Source organism: Corythoichthys intestinalis, chromosome 20 (genome assembly GCF_030265065.1).
Source record: "Corythoichthys intestinalis isolate RoL2023-P3 chromosome 20, ASM3026506v1, whole genome shotgun sequence".
In the NCBI taxonomy this organism is placed as follows: Eukaryota; Metazoa; Chordata; class Actinopteri; order Syngnathiformes; family Syngnathidae; genus Corythoichthys; species Corythoichthys intestinalis.
Window position 1 is genome coordinate 39,653,883 of NC_080414.1, and position 19,870 is coordinate 39,673,752.

Consider the following 19,870-nt stretch of genomic DNA (forward strand, 5'->3'; position numbering starts at 1 on the left):
CACTGTGAAAAGGCTTATATGACTTTTTTTAACTAAGTTTGATGATTGCGCTCAAACCAAATGTCCTAGAACCAAATTTCCAAAAGTAACTACTAAATTGTGATACAATACACTATTGGGTGAAGTTTGGTTGACTTCTGCGCAGCGGTTTGGGAGTCATCAAAATTACATTTCTCGGCCATATCGCGTAGATCTCACTGAGAAAAGGCTTAAATGACTTTTTTTTAACTAAGTTTGAGGATTGCGCTCAAACCAAATGTCCTAGAACCAAATTTCCAAATGTAACTACTAAATTGTGATACAATACACTATTGGGTGAAGTTTGGTTGACTTCTGCGCAACGGTTTGGGAGTTATCAAAATTACATTTCTCGGCCATATCGCGTAGATCTCTTTGCGAAAAGGCTTAAATGACTTTTTTTAACTAAGTTTGAGGATTGCGCTCAAACCAAATGTCCTAGAACCAAATTTCCAAATGTAACTACTAGATTGTGATACAATACACTATTGGGTGAATTTTGGTTGACTTCTGCGCAGCGGTTTGGGAGTTATCAAAATTACATTTCTCGGCCATATCGCGTAGATCTCACTATGAAAAGGCTTAAATGACTTTTTTAAACTAAGTTTGATGATTGCGCTCAAACCAAATGTCCTAGAACCAAATTTCCAAATGTAACTACTAGATTGTGATACAATACACTATTGGGTGAAGTTTGGTTGACTTCTGCGCAGCGGTTTGGGAGTTAACATCAAAATTACATTTCTCGGCCATATCGCGTAGATCTCACTGTGAAAAGGCTTAAATGACTTTTTTTTAACTAAGTTTGATGATTGCGCTCAAACCAAATGTCCTAGAACCAAATTTCCAAATGTAACTACTAGATTGTGATACAATACACTATTAGGTGAAGTTTGGTTGACTTCTGCGCAGCGGTTTGGGAGTTAACATCAAAATTACATTTCTCGGCAATATCGCGTAGATCTCACTGTGAAAAGGCTTAAATGACTTTTTTTTTAACTAAGTTTGATGATTGCGCTCAAACCAAATGTCCTAGAACCAAATTCCCAAATGTAACTACTAGATTGTGATACAATACACTATTGGGTGAAGTTTGGTTGACTTCTGCCTAGCGGTTTGGGAGTTAACATCAAAATTACATTTCTCAGCCATATCGCGTAGATCTCACTGTGAAAAGGCTTAAATAACTTTTTTTAACTAAGTTTGATGATTGCGCTCAAACCAAATGTCCTAGAACCAAATTTCCAAATGTAACTACTAGATTGTGATACAATACATTATTGGGTGAAGTTTGGTTGACTTCTGCGCAGCGGTTTGGGAGTTAACATCAAAATTACATTTCTCGGCCATATCGCGTAGATCTCACTGTGAAAAGGCTTAAATGACTTTTTTTTAACAAAATTTGATGATTGCGCTCAAACCAAATGTCCTAGAACCAAATTTCCAAATGTAACTACTAGATTGTTATACAATACACTATTAGGTGAAGTTTGGTTGACTTCTGCGCAGCGGTTTGGGAGTTAACATCAAAATTAAATTTCTCGGCCATATCGCGTAGATCTCACTGTGAAAAGGCTTAAATGACTTTTTTTTTTTAACTAAGTTTGATGATTGCGCTCAAACCAAATGTCCTAGAACCAAATTCCTAAATGTAACTACTAGATTGTGATACAATACACTATTGGGTGAAGTTTGGTTGACTTCTGCCTAGCGGTTTGGGAGTTAACATCAAAATTACATTTCTCGGCCATATCGCGTAGATCTCACTGCGAAAAGGCTTAAATGACTTTTTTTAACTAAGTTTGAGGATTGCGCTCAAACCAAATGTCCTAGAACCAAATTTCCAAATGTAACTACTAAATTGTGATACAATACACTATTGGGTGAAGTTTGGTTGACTTCTGCGCAGCGGTTTTGGAGTTAACATCAAAATTACATTTCTCGGCCATATCGCGTAGATCTCACTGTGAAAAGGTTTAAATGACTTTTTGTAACTAAGTTTGATGATTGCGCTCAAACCAAATGTCCTAGAACCAAATTTCCAAATGTAACTACTAAATTGTGATACAATACACTATTGGGTGAAGTTTGGTTGACTTCTGCGCAGCAGTTTTGGAGTCATCAAAATTACATTTCTCGGCCATATCGCGTAGATCTCACTGAGAAAAGGCTTAAATGACTTTTTTTTAACTAACTTTGAGGATTGCGCTCAAACCAAATGTCCTAGAACCAAATTTCCATATGTAACTACTAGATTGTGATACAATACACTATTGGGTGAAGTTTGGTTGACTTCTGCGCAGCGGTTTGGGAGTTAACATCAAAATTACATTTCTCGGCCATATCGCGTAGATCTCACTGCGAAAAGGCTTTAATGACTTTTTTTTAACTAAGTTTGAGGATTGCGCTCAAACCAAATGTCCTAGAACCAAATTTCCAAATGTAACTACTAGATTGTGATACAATACACTATTGGGTGAAGTTTGGTTGACTTCTGCGCAGCGGTTTGGGAGTTATCAAAATTACATTTCTCGGCCATATCGCGTAGATCTCACTGTGAAAAGGCTTAAATGACTTTTTAAACTAAGTTTGATGATTGCGCTCAAACCAAATGTCCTAGAACCAAATTTCCAAATGTAACTACTAGATTGTGATACAATACACTATTGGGTGAAGTTTGACTTCTGCGCAGCGGTTTGGGAGTTATCAAAATTACATTTCTCGGCCATATCGCGTAGATCTCACTGTGAAAAGGCTTAAATGACTTTTTTTAACTAAGTTTGATGATTGCGCTCAAACCAAATGTCCTAGAACCAAATTTCCAAATGTAACTACTAGATTGTGATACAATACACTATTGGGTGAAGTTTGGTTGACTTCTGCGCAGCGGTTTGGGAGTTAACATCAAAATTACATTTCTCGGCCATATCGCGTAGATCTCACTGCGAAAAGGCTTTAATGACTTTTTTTTAACTAAGTTTGAGGATTGCGCTCAAACCAAATGTCCTAGAACCAAATTTCCAAATGTAACTACTAGATTGTGATACAATACACTATTGGGTGAAGTTTGGTTGACTTCTGCGCAGCGGTTTGGGAGTTATCAAAATTACATTTCTCGGCCATATCGCGTAGATCTCACTGTGAAAAGGCTTAAATGACTTTTTAAACTAAGTTTGATGATTGCGCTCAAACCAAATGTCCTAGAACCAAATTCCCAAATGTAACTACTAGATTGTGATACAATACACTATTGGGTGAAGTTTGGTTGACTTCTGCGCAGCGGTTTGGGAGTTAACATCAAAATTACATTTCTCGGCCATATCGCGTAGATCTCACTGCGAAAAGGCTTAAATGACTTTTTTTAACTAAGTTTGAGGATTGCGCTCAAACCAAATGTCCTAGAACCAAATTTCCAAATGTAACTACTAGATTGTGATACAATACACTATTGGGTGAAGTTTGGTTGACTTCTGCGCAGCGGTTTGGGAGTTATCAAAATTACATTTCTCGGCCATATCGCGTAGATCTCACTGTGAAAAGGCTTAAATGACTTTTTTAAACTAAGTTTGATTATTGCGCTCAAACCAAATGTCCTAGAACCAAATTTCCAAATGTAACTACTAAATTGTGATACAATACACTATTGGGTGAAGTTTGGTTGACTTCTGCGCAGCGGTTTGGGAGTTATCAAAATTACATTTCTCGGCCATATCGCGTAGATCTCACTGTGAAAAGGCTTAAATGACTTTTTTTAACTAACTTTGAGGATTTCGCTCAAACCAAATGTCCTAGAACCAAATTTCCAAATGTAACTACTAGATTGTGATACAATACACTATTGGGTGAAGTTTGGTTGACTTCTGCGCAGCGGTTTGGGAGTTAACATCAAAATTACATTTCTCGGCCATATCGCGTAGATCTCACTGCGAAAAGGCTTAAATGACTTTTTTTAACTATGTTTGAGGATTGCGCTCAAACCAAATGTCCTAGAACCAAATTTCCAAATGTAACTACTAGATTGTGATACAATACACTATTGGGTGAAGTTTGGTTGACTTCTGCGCAGCGGTTTGGGAGTTATCAAAATATCATTTCTCGGCCATATCGCGTAGATCTCACTGTGAAAAGGCTTAAATAACTTTTTTTAACTAGGTTTGATGATTGCGCTCAAACCAAATGTCCTAGAACCAAATTTCCAAATGTAACTACTAGATTGTGATACAATACATTATTGGGTGAAGTTTGGTTGACTTCTGCGCAGCGGTTTGGGAGTTGACATCAAAATTACATTTCTCGGCCATATCGCGTAGATCTCACTGTGAAAAGGCTTAAATGACTTTTTTTTAACAAAATTTGATGATTGCGCTCAAACCAAATGTCCTAGAACCAAATTTCCAAATGTAACTACTAGATTGTGATACAATACACTATTAGGTGAAGTTTGGTTGACTTCTGCGCAGCGGTTTGGGAGTTAACATCAAAATTAAATTTCTCGGCCATATCGCGTAGATCTCACTGTGAAAAGGCTTAAATGACTTTTTTTTTTTAACTAAGTTTGATGATTGCGCTCAAACCAAATGTCCTAGAACCAAATTCCTAAATGTAACTACTAGATTGTGATACAATACACTATTGGGTGAAGTTTGGTTGACTTCTGCCTAGCGGTTTGGGAGTTAACATCAAAATTACATTTCTCGGCCATATCGCGTAGATCTCACTGCGAAAAGGCTTAAATGACTTTTTTTAACTAAGTTTGAGGATTGCGCTCAAACCAAATGTCCTAGAACCAAATTTCCAAATGTAACTACTAAATTGTGATACAATACACTATTGGGTGAAGTTTGGTTGACTTCTGCGCAGCGGTTTTGGAGTTAACATCAAAATTACATTTCTCGGCCATATCGCGTAGATCTCACTGTGAAAAGGTTTAAATGACTTTTTGTAACTAAGTTTGATGATTGCGCTCAAACCAAATGTCCTAGAACCAAATTTCCAAATGTAACTACTAAATTGTGATACAATACACTATTGGGTGAAGTTTGGTTGACTTCTGCGCAGCAGTTTTGGAGTCATCAAAATTACATTTCTCGGCCATATCGCGTAGATCTCACTGAGAAAAGGCTTAAATGACTTTTTTTTAACTAACTTTGAGGATTGCGCTCAAACCAAATGTCCTAGAACCAAATTTCCATATGTAACTACTAGATTGTGATACAATACACTATTGGGTGAAGTTTGGTTGACTTCTGGGCAGCGGTTTGGGAGTTAACATCAAAATTACATTTCTCGGCCATATCGCGTAGATCTCACTGCGAAAAGGCTTTAATGACTTTTTTTTAACTAAGTTTGAGGATTGCGCTCAAACCAAATGTCCTAGAACCAAATTTCCAAATGTAACTACTAGATTGTGATACAATACACTATTGGGTGAAGTTTGGTTGACTTCTGCGCAGCGGTTTGGGAGTTATGAAAATTACATTTCTCGGCCATATCGCGTAGATCTCACTGTGAAAAGGCTTAAATGACTTTTTAAACTAAGTTTGATGATTGCGCTCAAACCAAATGTCCTAGAACCAAATTTCCAAATGTAACTACTAGATTGTGATACAATACACTATTGGGTGAAGTTTGACTTCTGCGCAGCGGTTTGGGAGTTATCAAAATTACATTTCTCGGCCATATCGCGTAGCTCTCACTGTGAAAAGGCTTAAATGACTTTTTTTAACTAAGTTTGATGATTGCGCTCAAACCAAATGTCCTAGAACCAAATTTCCAAATGTAACTACTAGATTGTGATACAATACACTATTAGGTGAAGTTTGGTTGACTTCTGCGCAGCGGTTTGGGAGTTAACATCAAAATTACATTTCTCGGCCATATCGCGTAGATCTCACTGCGAAAAGGCTTAAATGACTTTTTTTTAACTAAGTTTGATGATTGCGCTCAAACCAAATGTCCTAGAACCAAATTCCCAAATGTAACTACTAGATTGTGATACAATACACTATTGGGTGAAGTTTGGTTGACTTCTGCGCAGCGGTTTGGGAGTTAACATCAAAATTACATTTCTCGGCCATATCGCGTAGATCTCACTGCGAAAAGGCTTAAATGACTTTTTTAAACTAAGTTTGATGATTGCGCTCAAACCAAATGTCCTAGAACCAAATTTCCAAATGTAACTACTAAATTGTGATACAATACACTATTGGGTGAAGTTTGGTTGACTTCTGCGCAGCGGTTTGGTAGTTATCAAAATTACATTTCTCGGCCATATCGCGTAGATCTCACTGTGAAAAGGCTTAAATGACTTTTTTTAACTAACTTTGAGGATTTCGCTCAAACCAAATGTCCTAGAACCAAATTTCCAAATGTAACTACTAAATTGTGATACAATACACTATTGGGTGAAGTTTGGTTGACTTCTGCGCAGCGGTTTGGTAGTTATCAAAATTACATTTCTCGGCCATATCGCGTAGATCTCACTGTGAAAAGGCTTAAATGACTTTTTTTAACTAACTTTGAGGATTTCGCTCAAACCAAATGTCCTAGAACCAAATTTCCAAATGTAACTACTAGATTGTGATACAATACACTATTGGGTGAAGTTTGGTTGACTTCTGCGCAGCGGTTTGGGAGTTAACATCAAAATTACATTTCTCGGCCATATCGCGTAGATCTCACTGCGAAAAGGCTTAAATGACTTTTTTTAACTATGTTTGAGGATTGCGCTCAAACCAAATGTCCTAGAACCAAATTTCCAAATGTAACTACTAGATTGTGATACAATACACTATTGGGTGAAGTTTGGTTGACTTCTGCGCAGCGGTTTGGGAGTTATCAAAATATCATTTCTCGGCCATATCGCGTAGATCTCACTGTGAAAAGGCTTAAATGACTTTTTTTAACTAAGTTTGATGATTGCGCTCAAACCAAATGTCCTAGAACCAAATTTCCAAATGTAACTACTAGATTGTGATACAATACATTATTGGGTGAAGTTTGACTTCTGCGCAGCGGTTTGGGAGTTAATATCAAAATTACATTTCTCGGCCATATCGCGTAGATCTCACTGTGAAAAGGCTTAAATGACTTTTTTTTAATTAAGTTTGATGATTGCGCTCAAACCAAATGTCCTAGAACCAAATTTCCAAATGTAACTACTAGATTGTGATACAATACACTATTAGGTGAAGTTTGGTTGACTTCTGCGCAGCGGTTTGGGAGTTAACATCAAAATTACATTTCTCGGCCATATCGCGTAGATCTCACTGTGAAAAGGCTTAAATGACTTTTTTTAACTAAGTTTGATGATTGCGCTCTAACCAAATGTCCTAGAACCAAATTTCCAAATGTAACTACTAGATTGTGATACAATACACTATTGGGTGAAGTTTGGTTGACTTCTGCGCAGCGGTTTGGGAGTTATCAAAATTACATTTCTCGGCCATATCGCGTAGATCTCACTGTGAAAAGGCTTAAATGACTTTTTTTAACTAAGTTTGAGGATTGCGCTCAAACCAAATGTCCTAGAACCAAATTTCCAAATGTAACTACTAGATTGTGATACAATACACTATTGGGTGAAAATTGGTTGACTTCTGCGCAGCGGTTTTGGAGTTAACATCAAAATTACATTTCTCGGCCATATCGCGTAGATCTCACTGTGAAAAGGCTTAAATGATTTTTTTTAACTAAGTTTGAGGATTGCGCTCAAACCAAATGTCCTAGAACCAAATTTCCAAATGTAACTACTAGATTGTGATACAATACACTATTGGGTGAAGTTTGGTTTACTTCTGCGCAGCGGTTTTGGAGTTAACATCAAAATTACATTTCTCGGCCATATCGCGTAGATCTCACTGAGAAAAGTCTTAAATGACTATTTTAACTAAGTTTGAGGATTGTGCTCAAACAAAATGTCCTAGAACCAAATTTCCAAATGTAACTACTAGATTGTGATACGATACACTATTGGGTGAAGTTTGGTTGACTTCTGCGCAGCGGTTTGGGAGTTAACATCAAAATTACATTTCTCGGCCATATCGCGTAGATCTCACTGTGAAAAGGCTTAAATGACTTTTTTTAACTAAGTTTGAGGATTGCGCTCAAACCAAATGTCCTAGAACCAAATTTCCAAATGTAACTACTAGATTGTGATACAATACACTATTGGGTGAAGTTTGGTTGACTTCTGCGCAGCGGTTTGGGAGTTAACATCAAAATTACATTTCTCGGCCATATCGCGTAGATCTCACTGCGAAAAGGCTTAAATGACTTTTTTTATCTAAGTTTGAGGATTGCGCTCAAACCAAATGTCCTAGAACCAAATTTCCAAATGTAACTACTAGATTGTGATACAATACACTATTGGGTGAAGTTTGGTTGACTTCTGCGCAGCGGTTTGGGAGTTAACATCAAAATTACATTTCTCGGCCATATCGCGTAGATCTCACTGTGAAAAGGCTTAAATGACTTTTTGTAACTAAGTTTGATGATTGCGCTCAAACCAAATGTCCTAGAACCAAATTTCCAAATGTAACTACTAGATTGTGATACAATACACTATTGGGTGAAGTTTGGTTGACTTCTGCGCAGCGGTTTGGGAGTTATCAAAATTACATTTCTCGGCCATATCGCGTAGATCTCACTGTGAAAAGGCGTAAATGACTTTTTTTAACTAAGTTTGATGATTGCGCTCAAACCAAATGTCCTAGAACCAAATTTCCAAATGTAACTACTAAATTGTGATACAATACACTATTGGGTGAAGTTTGGTTGACTTCTGCGCAGCGGTTTTGGAGTCATCAAAATTACATTTCTCGGCCATATCGCGTAGATCTCACTGAGAAAAGGCTTAAATGACTTTTTTTTAACTAAGTTTGAGGATTGCGCTCAAACCAAATGTCCTAGAACCAAATTTCCAAATGTAACTACTAGATTGTGATACAATACACTATTGGGTGAAGTTTGGTTGACTTCTGCGCAGCGGTTTGGGAGTTAACATCAAAATTACATTTCTCGGCCATATCGCGTATATCTCACTGCGAAAAGGCTTAAATGACTTTTTTTAACTAAGTTTGAGGATTGCGCTCAAACCAAATGTCCTAGAACCAAATTTCCAAATGTAACTACTAGATTGTGTTACAATACACTATTGGGTGAAGTTTGGTTGACTTCTGCGCAGCGGTTTGGGAGTTATCAAAATTACATTTCTCGGCCATATCGCGTAGATCTCACTGTGAAAAGGCTTAAATGACTTTTTTTAACTAAGTTTGATGATTGCGCTCAAACCAAATGTCCTAGAACCAAATTTCCAAATGTAACTACTAGATTGTGATACAATACATTATTGGGTGAAGTTTGACTTCTGCGCAGCGGTTTGGGAGTTAATATCAAAATTACATTTCTCGGCCATATCGCGTAGATCTCACTGTGAAAAGGCTTAAATGACTTTTTTTTAACTAAGTTTGATGATTGCGCTCAAACCAAATGTCCTAGAACCAAATTTCCAAATGTAACTACTAGATTGTGATACAATACACTATTAGGTGAAGTTTGGTTGACTTCTGCGCAGCGGTTTTGGAGTCATCAAAATTACATTTCTCGGCCATATCGCGTAGATCTCACTGTGAAAAGGCTTAAATGACTTTTTTTTAACTAAGTTTGATGATTGCGCTCAAACCAAATGTCCTAGAACCAAATTTCCAAATGTAACTACTAGATTGTGATACAATACACTATTGGGTGAAGTTTGGTTGACTTCTGCCTAGCGGTTTGGGAGTTAACATCAAAATTACATTTCTCGGCCATATCGCATAGATCTCACTGTGAAAAGGCTTAAATGACTTTTTTTAACTAAGTTTGATGATTGCGCTCAAACCAAATGTCCTAGAACCAAATTTCCAAATGTAACTACTAGATTGTGATACAATACACTATTGGGTGAAGTTTGGTTGACTTCTGCGCAGCGGTTTGGGAGTTATCAAAATTACATTTCTCCGCCATATCGCGTAGATCTCACTGTGAAAAGGCTTAAATGACTTTTTTTAACTAAGTTTGATGATTGCGCTCAAACCAAATGTCCTAGAACCAAATTTCCAAATGTAACTACTAAATTGTGATACAATACACTATTGGGTGAAGTTTGGTTGACTTCTGCGCAGCGGTTTTGGAGTCATCAAAATTACATTTCTCGGCCATATCGCGTAGATCTCACTGAGAAAAGGCTTAAATGACTTTTTTTTAACTAAGTTTCAGGATTGCGCTCAAACCAAATGTCCTAGAACCAAATTTCCAAATGTAACTACTAGATTGTGATACAATACACTATTGGGTGAAGTTTGGTTGACTTCTGCTCAGCGGTTTGGGAGTTAACATCAAAATTACATTTCTCGGCCATATCGCGTAGATCTCACTGTGAAAAAGCTTACATGACTTTTTTTAAACTAAGTTTGAGGATTGCGCTCAAACCAAATGTCCTAGAACCAAATTTCCAAATGTAACTACTAGATTGTGATACAATACACTATTGGGTGAAGTTTGGTTTACTTCTGCGCAGCGGTTTGGGAGTTAACATCAAAATTACATTTCTCGGCCATATCGCGTAGATCTCACTGCGAAAAGGCTTAAATGACTTTTTTAAACTAAGTTTGAGGATTGCGCTCAAACCAAATGTCCTAGAACCAAATTTCCAAATGTAACTACTAGATTGTGATACAATACACTATTGGGTGAAGTTTGGTTGACTTCTGCGCAGCGGTTTGGGAGTTAACATGAAAATTACATTTCTCGGCCATATCGCGTAGATCTCACTGCGAAAAGGCTTAAATGACTTTTTTTAACTAAGTTTGAGGATTGCGCTCAAACCAAATGTCCTAGAACCAAATTTCCAAATGTAACTACTAGATTGTGATACAATACACTATTGGGTGAAGTTTGGTTGACTTCTGCGCAGCGGTTTTGGAGTTAACATCAAAATTACATTTCTCGGCCATATCGCGTAGATCTCACTGTGAAAAGGCTTAAATGATTTTTTTTTAACTAAGTTTGAGGATTGCGCTCAAACCAAATGTCCTAGAACCAAATTTTCAAATGTAACTACTAGATTGTGATACAATACACTATTGGGTGAAGTTTGGTTGACTTCTGCGCAGCGGTTTGGGAGTTAACATCAAAATTAAATTTCTCGGCCATATCGCGTAGATCTCACTGCGAAAAGGCTTAAATGACTTTTTTTAACTAAGTTTGAGGATTGCGCTCAAACCAAATGTCCTAGAACCAAATTTCCAAATGTAACTACTAGATTGTGATACAATACACTATTGGGTGAAGTTTGGTTGACTTCTGCGCAGCGGTTTGGGAGTTAACATCAAAATTACATTTCTCGGCCATATCGCGTAGATCTCACTGTGAAAAGGCTTAAATGACTTTTTTTAACTAAGTTTGAAGATTGCGCTCAAACCAAATGTCCTAGAACCAAATTTCCAAATGTAACTACTAGATTGTGATACAATACACTATTGGGTGAAGTTTGGTTGACTTCTGCGCAGCGGTTTGGGAGTTAACATCAAAATTACATTTCTCGGCCATATCGCGTAGATCTCACTGCGAAAAGGCTTAAATGACTTTTTTTATCTAAGTTTGAGGATTGCGCTCAAACCAAATGTCCTAGAACCAAATTTCCAAATGTAACTACTAGATTGTGATACAATACACTATTGGGTGAAGTTTGGTTGACTTCTGCGCAGCGGTTTGGGAGTTAACATCAAAATTACATTTCTCGGCCATATCGCGTAGATCTCACTGTGAAAAGGCTTAAATGACTTTTTGTAACTAAGTTTGATGATTGCGCTCAAACCAAATGCCCTAGAACCAAATTTCCAAATGTAACTACTAGATTGTGATACAATACACTATTGGGTGAAGTTTGGTTGACTTCTGCCTAGCGGTTTGGGAGTTAACATCAAAATTACATTTCTCGGCCATATCGCGTAGATCTCACTGTGAAAAGGCTTACATGACTTTTTTTAAACTAAGTTTGAGGATTGCGCTCAAACCAAATGTCCTAGAACCAAATTTCCAAATGTAACTACTAGATTGTGATACAATACACTATTGGGTGAAGTTTGGTTTACTTCTGCGCAGCGGTTTGGGAGTTAACATCAAAATTACATTTCTCGGCCATATCGCGTAGATCTCACTGCGAAAAGGCTTAAATGACTTTTTTTAACTAAGTTTGAGGATTGCGCTCAAACCAAATGTCCTAGAACCAAATTTCCAAATGTAACTACTAGATTGTGATACAATACACTATTGGGTGAAGTTTGGTTGACTTCTGCGCAGCGGTTTGGGAGTTAACATGAAAATTACATTTCTCGGCCATATCGCGTAGATCTCACTGCGAAAAGGCTTAAATGACTTTTTTTAACTAAGTTTGAGGATTGCGCTCAAACCAAATGTCCTAGAACCAAATTTCCAAATGTAACTACTAGATTGTGATACAATACACTATTGGGTGAAGTTTGGTTGACTTCTGCGCAGCGGTTTTGGAGTCATCAAAATTACATTTCTCGGCCATATCGCGTAGATCTCACTGAGAAAAGGCTTAAATGACTTTTTTTTAACTAAGTTTGAGGATTGCGCTCAAACCAAATGTCCTAGAACCAAATTTCCAAATGTAACTACTAGATTGTGATACAATACACTATTGGGTGAAGTTTGGTTGACTTCTGCGCAGCGGTTTGGGAGTTAACATCAAAATTACATTTCTCGGCCATATCGCGTAGATCTCACTGCGAAAAGGCTTAAATGACTTTTTTTAACTAAGTTTGATGATTGCGCTCAAACCAAATGTCCTAGAACCAAATTTCCAAATGTAACTACTAGATTGTGATACAATACATTATTGGGTGAAGTTTGACTTCTGCGCAGCGGTTTGGGAGTTAATATCAAAATTACATTTCTCGGCCATATCGCGTAGATCTCACTGTGAAAAGGCTAAAATGACTTTTTTTAAACTAAGTTTGAGGATTGCGCTCAAACCAAATGTCCTAGAACCAAATTTCCAAATGTAACTACTAGATTGTGATACAATACACTATTGGGTGAAGTTTGGTTGACTTCTGCGCAGCGGTTTGGGAGTTAACATCAAAATTACATTTCTCGGCCATATCGCGTAGATCTCACTGCGAAAAGGCTTAAATGACTTTTTTTATCTAAGTTTGAGGATTGCGCTCAAACCAAATGTCCTAGAACCAAATTTCCAAATGTAACTACTAGATTGTGATACAATACACTATTGGGTGAAGTTTGGTTGACTTCTGCGCAGCGGTTTGGGAGTTAACATCAAAATTACATTTCTCGGCCATATCGCGTAGATCTCACTGTGAAAAGGCTTAAATGACTTTTTGTAACTAAGTTTGATGATTGCGCTCAAACCAAATGTCCTAGAACCAAATTTCCAAATGTAACTACTAGATTGTGATACAATACACTATTGGGTGAAGTTTGGTTGACTTCTGCCTAGCGGTTTGGGAGTTAACATCAAAATTACATTTCTCGGCCATATCGCGTAGATCTCACTGTGAAAAGGCTTACATGACTTTTTTTAAACTAAGTTTGAGGATTGCGCTCAAACCAAATGTCCTAGAACCAAATTTCCAAATGTAACTACTAGATTGTGATACAATACACTATTGGGTGAAGTTTGGTTGACTTCTGCGCAGCGGTTTGGGAGTTAACATCAAAATTACATTTCTCGGCCATATCGCGTAGATCTCACTGTGAAAAGGCTTAAATGATTTTTTTTTAACTAAGTTTGAGGATTGCGCTCAAACCAAATGTCCTAGAACCAAATTTTCAAATGTAACTACTAGATTGTGATACAATACACTATTGGGTGAAGTTTGGTTGACTTCTGCGCAGCGGTTTGGGAGTTAACATCAAAATTACATTTCTCGGCCATATCGCGTAGATCTCACTGCGAAAAGGCTTAAATGACTTTTTTTAACTAAGTTTGAGGATTGCGCTCAAACCAAATGTCCTAGAACCAAATTTCCAAATGTAACTACTAGATTGTGATACAATACACTATTGGGTGAAGTTTGGTTGACTTCTGCGCAGCGGTTTGGGAGTTAACATCAAAATTACATTTCTCGGCCATATCGCGTAGATCTCACTGTGAAAAGGCTTAAATGACTTTTTTTAACTAAGTTTGAAGATTGCGCTCAAACCAAATGTCCTAGAACCAAATTTCCAAATGTAACTACTAGATTGTGATACAATACACTATTGGGTGAAGTTTGGTTGACTTCTGCGCAGCGGTTTGGGAGTTAACATCAAAATTACATTTCTCGGCCATATCGCGTAGATCTCACTGCGAAAAGGCTTAAATGACTTTTTTTATCTAAGTTTGAGGATTGCGCTCAAACCAAATGTCCTAGAACCAAATTTCCAAATGTAACTACTAGATTGTGATACAATACACTATTGGGTGAAGTTTGGTTGACTTCTGCGCAGCGGTTTGGGAGTTAACATCAAAATTACATTTCTCGGCCATATCGCGTAGATCTCACTGCGAAAAGGCTTAAATGACTTTTTGTAACTAAGTTTGATGATTGCGCTCAAACCAAATGTCCTAGAACCAAATTTCCAAATGTAACTACTAGATTGTGATACAATACACTATTGGGTGAAGTTTGGTTTACTTCTGCGCAGCGGTTTGGGAGTTAACATCAAAATTAAATTTCTCGGCCATATCGCGTAGATCTCACTGCGAAAAGGCTTAAATGACTTTTTTTAACTAAGTTTGAGGATTGCGCTCAAACCAAATGTCCTAGAACCAAATTTCCAAATGTAACTACTAGATTGTGATACAATACACTATTGGGTGAAGTTTGGTTGACTTCTGCGCAGCGGTTTGGGAGTTAACATCAAAATTACATTTCTCGGCCATATCGCGTAGATCTCACTGTGAAAAGGCTTAAATGACTTTTTTTAACTAAGTTTGAAGATTGCGCTCAAACCAAATGTCCTAGAACCAAATTTCCAAATGTAACTACTAGATTGTGATACAATACACTATTGGGTGAAGTTTGGTTGACTTCTGCGCAGCGGTTTGGGAGTTAACATCAAAATTACATTTCTCGGCCATATCGCGTAGATCTCACTGCGAAAAGGCTTAAATGACTTTTTTTATCTAAGTTTGAGGATTGCGCTCAAACCAAATGTCCTAGAACCAAATTTCCAAATGTAACTACTAGATTGTGATACAATACACTATTGGGTGAAGTTTGGTTGACTTCTGCGCAGCGGTTTGGGAGTTAACATCAAAATTACATTTCTCGGCCATATCGCGTAGATCTCACTGTGAAAAGGCTTAAATGACTTTTTGTAACTAAGTTTGATGATTGCGCTCAAACCAAATGTCCTAGAACCAAATTTCCAAATGTAACTACTAGATTGTGATACAATACACTATTGGGTGAAGTTTGGTTGACTTCTGCCTAGCGGTTTGGGAGTTAACATCAAAATTACATTTCTCGGCCATATCGCGTAGATCTCACTGTGAAAAGGCTTACATGACTTTTTTAAAACTAAGTTTGAGGATTGCGCTCAAACCAAATGTCCTAGAACCAAATTTCCAAATGTAACTACTAGATTGTGATACAATACACTATTGGGTGAAGTTTGGTTTACTTCTGCGCAGCGGTTTGGGAGTTAACATCAAAATTACATTTCTCGGCCATATCGCGTAGATCTCACTGCGAAAAGGCTTAAATGACTTTTTTTAACTAAGTTTGAGGATTGCGCTCAAACCAAATGTCCTAGAACCAAATTTCCAAATGTAACTACTAGATTGTGATACAATACACTATTGGGTGAAGTTTGGTTGACTTCTGCGCAGCGGTTTGGGAGTTAACATGAAAATTACATTTCTCGGCCATATCGCGTAGATCTCACTGCGAAAAGGCTTAAATGACTTTTTTTAACTAAGTTTGAGGATTGCGCTCAAACCAAATGTCCTAGAACCAAATTTCCAAATGTAACTACTAGATTGTGATACAATACACTATTGGGTGAAGTTTGGTTGACTTCTGCGCAGCGGTTTTGGAGTCATCAAAATTACATTTCTCGGCCATATCGCGTAGATCTCACTGAGAAAAGGCTTAAATGACTTTTTTTTAACTAAGTTTGAGGATTGCGCTCAAACCAAATGTCCTAGAACAAAATTTCCAAATGTAACTACTAGATTGTGATACAATACACTATTGGGTGAAGTTTGGTTGACTTCTGCGCAGCGGTTTGGGAGTTAACATCAAAATTACATTTCTCGGCCATATCGCGTAGATCTCACTGCGAAAAGGCTTAAATGACTTTTTTTAACTAAGTTTGATGATTGCGCTCAAACCAAATGTCCTAGAACCAAATTTCCAAATGTAACTACTAGATTGTGATACAATACATTATTGGGTGAAGTTTGACTTCTGCGCAGCGGTTTGGGAGTTAATATCAAAATTACATTTCTCGGCCATATCGCGTAGATCTCACTGTGAAAAGGCTAAAATGACTTTTTTTAAACTAAGTTTGAGGATTGCGCTCAAACCAAATGTCCTAGAACCAAATTTCCAAATGTAACTACTAGATTGTGATACAATACACTATTGGGTGAAGTTTGGTTGACTTCTGCGCAGCGGTTTGGGAGTTAACATCAAAATTACATTTCTCGGCCATATCGCGTAGATCTCACTGCGAAAAGGCTTAAATGACTTTTTTTATCTAAGTTTGAGGATTGCGCTCAAACCAAATGTCCTAGAACCAAATTTCCAAATGTAACTACTAGATTGTGATACAATACACTATTGGGTGAAGTTTGGTTGACTTCTGCGCAGCGGTTTGGGAGTTAACATCAAAATTACATTTCTCGGCCATATCGCGTAGATCTCACTGTGAAAAGGCTTAAATGACTTTTTGTAACTAAGTTTGATGATTGCGCTCAAACCAAATGTCCTAGAACCAAATTTCCAAATGTAACTACTAGATTGTGATACAATACACTATTGGGTGAAGTTTGGTTGACTTCTGCCTAGCGGTTTGGGAGTTAACATCAAAATTACATTTCTCGGCCATATCGCGTAGATCTCACTGTGAAAAGGCTTACATGACTTTTTTTAAACTAAGTTTGAGGATTGCGCTCAAACCAAATGTCCTAGAACCAAATTTCCAAATGTAACTACTAGATTGTGATACAATACACTATTGGGTGAAGTTTGGTTTACTTCTGCGCAGCGGTTTGGGAGTTAACATCAAAATTACATTTCTCGGCCATATCGCGTAGATCTCACTGCGAAAAGGCTTAAATGACTTTTTTTAACTAAGTTTGAGGATTGCGCTCAAACCAAATGTCCTAGAACCAAATTTCCAAATGTAACTACTAGATTGTGATACAATACACTATTGGGTGAAGTTTGGTTGACTTCTGCGCAGCGGTTTGGGAGTTAACATGAAAATTACATTTCTCGGCCATATCGCGTAGATCTCACTGCGAAAAGGCTTAAATGACTTTTTTTAACTAAGTTTGAGGATTGCGCTCAAACCAAATGTCCTAGAACCAAATTTCCAAATGTAACTACTAGATTGTGATACAATACACTATTGGGTGAAGTTTGGTTGACTTCTGCGCAGCGGTTTTGGAGTTAACATCAAAATTACATTTCTCGGCCATATCGCGTAGATCTCACTGTGAAAAGGCTTAAATGATTTTTTTTTAACTAAGTTTGAGGATTGCGCTCAAACCAAATGTCCTAGAACCAAATTTTCAAATGTAACTACTAGATTGTGATACAATACACTATTGGGTGAAGTTTGGTTGACTTCTGCGCAGCGGTTTGGGAGTTAACATCAAAATTACATTTCTCGGCCATATCGCGTAGATCTCACTGCGAAAAGGCTTAAATGACTTTTTTTAACTAAGTTTGAGGATTGCGCTCAAACCAAATGTCCTAGAACCAAATTTCCAAATGTAACTACTAGATTGTGATACAATACACTATTGGGTGAAGTTTGGTTGACTTCTGCGCAGCGGTTTGGGAGTTAACATCAAAATTACATTTCTCGGCCATATCGCGTAGATCTCACTGTGAAAAGGCTTAAATGACTTTTTTTAACTAAGTTTGAAGATTGCGCTCAAACCAAATGTCCTAGAACCAAATTTCCAAATGTAACTACTAGATTGTGATACAATACACTATTGGGTGAAGTTTGGTTGACTTCTGCGCAGCGGTTTGGGAGTTAACATCAAAATTACATTTCTCGGCCATATCGCGTAGATCTCACTGCGAAAAGGCTTAAATGACTTTTTTTATCTAAGTTTGAGGATTGCGCTCAAACCAAATGTCCTAGAACCAAATTTCCAAATGTAACTACTAGATTGTGATACAATACACTATTGGGTGAAGTTTGGTTGACTTCTGCGCAGCGGTTTGGGAGTTAACATCAAAATTACATTTCTCGGCCATATCGCGTAGATCTCACTGTGAAAAGGCTTAAATGACTTTTTGTAACTAAGTTTGATGATTGCGCTCAAACCAAATGTCCTAGAACCAAATTTCCAAATGTAACTACTAGATTGTGATACAATACACTATTGGGTGAAGTTTGGTTTACTTCTGCGCAGCGGTTTGGGAGTTAACATCAAAATTACATTTCTCGGCCATATCGCGTAGATCTCACTGCGAAAAGGCTTAAATGACTTTTTTTAACTAAGTTTGAGGATTGCGCTCAAACCAAATGTCCTAGAACCAAATTTCCAAATGTAACTACTAGATTGTGATACAATACACTATTGGGTGAAGTTTGGATGACTTCTGCGCAGCGGTTTGGGAGTTAACATGAAAATTACATTTCTCGGCCATATCGCGTAGATCTCACTGCGAAAAGGCTTAAATGACTTTTTTTAACTAAGTTTGAGGATTGCGCTCAAACCAAATGTCCTAGAACCAAATTTCCAAATGTAACTACTAGATTGTGATACAATACACTATTGGGTGAAGTTTGGTTGACTTCTGCGCAGCGGTTTTGGAGTTAACATCAAAATTACATTTCTCGGCCATATCGCGTAGATCTCACTGTGAAAAGGCTTAAATGATTTTTTTTTACTAAGTTTGAGGATTGCGCTCAAACCAAATGTCCTAGAACCAAATTTTCAAATGTAACTACTAGATTGTGATACAATACACTATTGGGTGAAGTTTGGTTGACTTCTGCGCAGCGGTTTGGGAGTTAACATCAAAATTACATTTCTCGGCCATATCGCGTAGATCTCACTGCGAAAAGGCTTAAATGACTTTTTTTAACTAAGTTTGAGGATTGCGCTCAAACCAAATGTCCTAGAACCAAATTTCCAAATGTAACTACTAGATTGTGATACAATACACTATTGGGTGAAGTTTGGTTGACTTCTGCGCAGCGGTTTGGGAGTTAACATCACAATTACATTTCTCGGCCATATCGCGTAGATCTCACTGTGAAAAGGCTTAAATGACATTTTTTAACTAAGTTTGAAGATTGCGCTCAAACCAAATGTCCTAGAACCAAATTTCCAAATGTAACTACTAGATTGTGATACAATACACTATTGGGTGAAGTTTGGTTGACTTCTGCCTAGCGGTTTGGGAGTTAACATCAAAATTACATTTCTCGGCCATATCGCGTAGATCTCACTGTGAAAAGGCTTAAATGACTTTTTTTAACTAAGTTTGAGGATTGCGCTCAAACCAAATGTCCTAGAACCAAATTTCTAAATGTAACTACTAGATTGTGATACAATACACTATTGGGTGAAGTTTGGTTGACT